Source organism: Eulemur rufifrons, chromosome 7, assembly GCF_041146395.1.
Source record: "Eulemur rufifrons isolate Redbay chromosome 7, OSU_ERuf_1, whole genome shotgun sequence".
Lineage (NCBI taxonomy): Eukaryota > Metazoa > Chordata > Mammalia > Primates > Lemuridae > Eulemur > Eulemur rufifrons.
Window position 1 is genome coordinate 145,967,493 of NC_090989.1, and position 5,735 is coordinate 145,973,227.

Below are 5,735 nucleotides of genomic sequence, written 5' to 3' on the forward strand. Positions count from 1 at the left end.
CTTCAGTCATCTACTTTTTACCCCTTCCCTTCAGTATGGTTATGTGATTAATTTTATGTGATTTGTTTATTATGGTCAGATTCATTCATCACAGTCTACATTCCATATTGGATTCCCTTTTCTTCCCAACATCTTGATTGATTTTTTAAAAAAATTTCTTATTCTTTGTTGAAAAGTCACATCTTGTCATACATTGTTCATCTTTTCTCTGCTTTCTTTAGCATATCAATAATGATAATCTCTGGGTCTGCTTCAGTTGATCATTTTTCCTCTTGAATTTCAGTATCCTTTTCCTGTGCCTTTAGTATCCTTTACTGTGTGCTGGACATTGTGGATAATAGATGGTAGAGATTCTGGATTATGTTAAATTACTGGAGAATCACTTTGATCCTGATGAGTTTTGGTTTCAGGCCTTGATAGGGCAGACCTATTTTATCTTTGCTCTTACTCCTAAGCATGATCCCTGCCCTAGTGTGAGATCTCTCTGAGGGCTCACCTGAAAGCTTGGGGTACTCATTAAGGTCTTACAATGTTTCCCCAGTAGTGTGTGGACTCTGATATTTCTGCTTAGTTATCAGCCACTTAGCAGATGTTATTTCTTAGGCTTGCCACAATCTCACCCTGCAATTGCACAACTTTGGATTTGGCCAAATATCTGAGAGAAATTATGTGCATTCATGTGCCACATAATATTTTGGTCAATGATCAGCAATGGTCCCAATGAGATTATACTGGATAATGATACTAAACAACTATGTTACTGGTTTCTGTATTTACTACACTGTATACTTTTTCTTGTTATTTTAGAGTGTACTCCTTCTGCTTATATGTAAAGAAAGCCTCAGGCAGGTCCTTTAGGAGATAGTCCAGAAGAAAGCATTATTGTTATAGTTGATGACAGCATTGGCCCTGAAGACCTTCTAGTGGGACAAGATGTGGAGGTGGAAGACAGTGATACTGATGATCCTGACCCTGTGTAGGCCTAGGTTAATATGTGAGTTTGTGTCTTAGTTTTAACAAAAAAGCTTAAAAAAGTAAAAAATAATTAAAAAAATTAAAAAGTAGGAGAAAGCTTGTAGAATAAGGATCTAGAGAAAGCAAATATTTTTGTACAGCTCTACAATGTGTTTGTGTTTTAAGCTAGGTATTATTACAAAAGCATCAAGAAGTTGAAAAATTAAGTTTATAAAGCTAAATGTTACAGTAAGCTAAGGTTAATTTATTATTGATGAAAGAAAAATACAATTTTTATAAGTTTAGTGTATCCTAAGTGTAAAGTGTCTATAAAGTCTACAGTAGTGTGTGGTAATGTCCTAGGGCTAGGCCTTCACATTCACTCACCACTCCGTCACTGATTCAACTTCCAGTCCTACAACCTCCATCCATTTGTAAGTGACACCTACAGGTGTACCATTTTAAATTTTTTATACCTTATTTTTATTGTATTCTATGTTTAGATATACAAATACTTACCATTGTGTTACAATTGCCTATAATATTCAGTCCAGTAACATGCTGTACAGGTTTGTAGCTGGACTGCAATAGATTATAGCATATAGCCTACTGTGTAGTAGGCTATACCTTCTAGGTTTGCTTAAATGCACTCTATGATGTTTGTGCAATGCAAATTGCTTAATGACACATTTCTCAGAATGTACCCCTGCTGCTAAGCAGTGATGCATGACTATAGCTTCCCATTGGTTTCCTACTGTCTATTTCTCTCTGCTCTGCCCTTCAAGATTCCTGCAGTCTTAGCACCCTCCAGCTCTTGCCTCTGTTTCTTCCTTTCTCTGCTTTGACTCTTTCTTTTCTTGTACAGCAGTTTGAAAAATATCTTCAGAGAGAAAACCAGGATGAATGTGGGCTTTGACTCCTTTGTTTCCTTTTTCTCAGGGATCTTAGCCCTGCAATGATTGCCACACAATGCCTGAACATAATTCTTTTATATATTTTCTTCAGTTTTATTGTTTTCAGTGGGAGTGTAAGTTTGACACTTGCTACTATATCATAGGATTTCAATTATTCTGTCAAGCAGGTGGGAAAAGAGAAACATGCTAGTGATCTTTGTCTGATTTAACTTAGAACTCTTATGAAGATTTATATAGTTATTATACAGAGTTTTCAATAGCTTCATTACTACTAGAATAAAAATTATCAATGAAGGCAACCAATCAGAATTACAGGTTTCTTTTGGTGGGTATTTTTGTGTCTAGAATCCATAATCTTATAAGATCTGTTTATTCAAACAACACTTCCAAGATCTAATCTATATTAAGAAAGAATGGTCTAAAGGCTGATGAAGAGTCACATAAACCTCCATATTGCATAGGAAAACCAGACTGATACCCTTTGGAAGTTCTCAATTTAATGCCTTATGCAATTGGACTCCTTCATCTAATGTATAATGCAAGAAACACATCTTTTTTTTTTCTGCTATAGGGGAGAAGGACATTACTTTAACTCCTTTCTTGGGATGATTATTTGGTTGTGAAGATTTGCAGTTTTAAAGCCAGACTCTGGAATTTTGTTCACTTGTGTTACAAGCAAAAATAAGGCATGTAGAACTCAAACTTACTGGAGAAATGGAAAAAGGACTACAGACTTTATTTAATGACAGTGAATTAACTGGACATGTAGCATTTTTCCTCTATAATGTTAAGTAAGATGGTTTTAAAGAGTTTTCATGTGGTTTTGTGACTAAATCCTCCTTCTCATTCCTCAACTGGCAGACTGCATGTAGAGCAAATATCATGATCCCTTCTAGGATTGTGAGAGTGAAGCTCCCTGTATAACATCTGAATTAACTATAACCTAAGTAACCAAGACACTAAATTAACCAGAACATATTCTACTGCTTCACTTTTAGGAAAAAAAGAAGCAAATGATACCAAGACAAGCTCATAAAAGAGATCTAATCATCAGATGTGTATGGACGAAAATACAGGTACAAATGAATCTCTTATAGCCTTTTGGGTCTGTATCTAAATCATTGCATAATGATTGCTAGTATTCAGAATGTCACAGTAGAATGTAGAATCAGCAAAACACTGAACAATCAAACCTTTCAATGAGAGTTAAATACTTTTTTTTTTTTTTTAGTATGTCCAGGTGTCTCACAATATTCTATGTTTGGGGAACAGAAATGTGAAAAAAAATATTTTTTTCTGCCAGTGAAACATTTCCAAAGAATTACCCACTCTGCTTATCCATCTATTGTCATGCTATGGCCCTTGTCAATACTTGAAACTACTCCATCAATCAAATAGTGCAAACATCTAGCATCTCAGTCGCAACCTTCCTTTCTTTCAACTTGCCCTAAGTACCCTACTACAGCTATTCTTTCATTAGGTGCTCCTAGTTGGCTTCCCCTTCCATCTCCCCATCCATTCATGAATCCATTCACCTGTCCATTCATCAATCACCCTTTTCTATCTTCTATTTTCTTCATATTACTGATAGATTCTAAGATTCACCACTTTAATTATTCTCTTGCAAATTGTCTGGCACATCCTAATCTTGGACATTGGGACCTATTTTCTCCATGTCTACACCCAGGCTGCCGAGAACAACTGGAGAAAACCACAATGGAGTAGATTCATCCCACTACAAATTAATGGTCAGTGACCTCAACTAGGCCCTTAAAACTTCCTGGTAGCCTGGTCTCCAAATCTCTGCAAAATCTCTCTTAAACCCATTCTATTCTTCTCAAATCTCCACTCTCTCATTCTCAGCTGGTAACCCTGCCTCCCATTTCACTGGAAAAATAAAAGCTATTAGATGGGAACTTCACACAGCCAACTGTCTTCCCTCTTTTAACGAAGGGCAACAATTTCACATGTGCTCTGCAATTTGTCTCCTCAGGTTTTCATCAGTAATGTTATTTCCTCTCTTTCTGATTTTATTTCGGTTTCTTCCTCTCTACTAGACCATTCCCATGAGCACTTATGCATGCTCTTGTTTGTCTTATTATCACAGACAGATCAACAAACCAACCAGTCATCTACCTCCCCACCCCCCGCCCTCTGCAAGCCACCTACTTCTCTACTTACCACCACTCTCCTCCTTCCATACTCAAACTTTTGGGCTGAGTTTCCTATATAGTTTCTCCAAATCTTTAGCTGCTATTCCTGCATAAAGCTTCTAATCTAACTTCTGTTTCAACCACTCCATGGGAATAACTCTTGCTAAAGTCACCAATTATTTCCATATCATGTAATCAAATGTACTCTTTTTTTTGATTTAATAGAATTTTATTTTTCCAAGTATACAGTTTGTTTGACCTATTCATGCATCTTCACCAGCAGCTGGGGCATCTCCACATTGGTATTTCTGGTGTAAATTACTTGAGCTCTGTGCTTTGAAACCAGCTGAATAAGTCCTTTATTAAGGAGCTCCTGAAGGGCTGCCCTGGCCAGGGAACCTTGAATCTTCAGTCTCTCAGAGACCACAGCTGGGGTTATAAGCTTATAGTTGGGAACTTCCTTACAGAGCTTGTCATACGTAGCTTTGTCAAACAAGACTAAGTTGTTGAGTTTGTCCTGAACTTTGCCTTTGGACCACTTCTTCTTTTTGGCCTTGCCCCCAGATTTTTCACTGGGTCTTTGTCTTTCTTGGCTGACTTTCCAGCATCTTTCTTCTTCTTGTCATCCTTGGGCGGCAATGCGAAGCTTAGAGAAGCGCTGCAACCGCTGCAGCCTCGTTAAGATGTCGGACAAAAAGGCCAAATGTACTCTTATAGTCCTTGTATCACACCGCCTCTCAGAATCATTCTACAAAATTGACCACTTTGGACATACTCCTTACCTTTGGTTCCCATGACCTCACCTGCTCCTAGTTTCTCTCCTACTTCTCTAACTCTTTTCTTTATCCTTTGCCAGTTACTTCCTTAACCTGTGAATATGGGACTTCTCCAATGCTCATAGTCTCTTCTCATTCTGCCACTGAGGAAACCCCACCCACCTTCATGGGTTTAATTTCCACCTATTCTCCAACCACTTTCAAATTCCATCTCCAGCCAGACTTCTCTGAACTGTCCAGCTGACATCTCCATCTAGATGCCTTCAAACACTTTGACTTGAATGCATCTAAAACTGAACTCATGCTTTTGTCTTTTCCCCTAAACCTTCTTTTTCTCCAGTAGATATTGCCACCACCCACCTAGTTGCTCAAATGATATACCTTGGATTCACCCTTGACCCCTCCTGTTTACCACTCCTTATGTGCAATCAGTCAATCACCAAGTCTTGTTGATTCTACTCTTGGAACAGTTTGTCATCACCATCATTAGTCACATGGCCTCCTAGAGTAGGCTTCTAATAGATCTCCTTATTTTCATGGGTTTCTTCCATCCATTTTTTCCAAAGCTATAGAAGCGAGCTTACAAAAATGCACATATGATTATGACACATTCCTACTTAATATCTTTCAGTGGATTCCACTCCCTTTTAGTATTGTGTGATCTACTGAGCACATCAGGTCATAACTCAGTCTCTTGTTTCCTCTCCAGCCCATCCTGATCCACTTTCCTTCTTACATGCAATGTTGGAGCTATACTTGCCTTGTCCTAGGTCCTCAAAGGCACCCCCCGCCCCAGACTCAGAGCTCTCTGTCTCAAACACTCTAGGCCTACTCCTCTCTCTGCTGCTGTAACATTGACTCACTCTTCAGCTCCTTTCCTCCAAGCCTTCCCTGACCTTTCATCCTGGTTAAGGTCCTCATTCTATATGAACTCACTG

At 38.3% G+C, this 5,735-nt stretch overlaps 1 pseudogene; it reads right to left on the reverse strand.

Moving 5' to 3' along the window:
• Positions 1-4,284: 4,284 nt before the first annotated feature.
• On the reverse strand, positions 4,285-4,816 carry LOC138385820 (small ribosomal subunit protein eS25-like; annotated as a pseudogene).
• Positions 4,817-5,735: the final 919 nt, after the last annotated feature.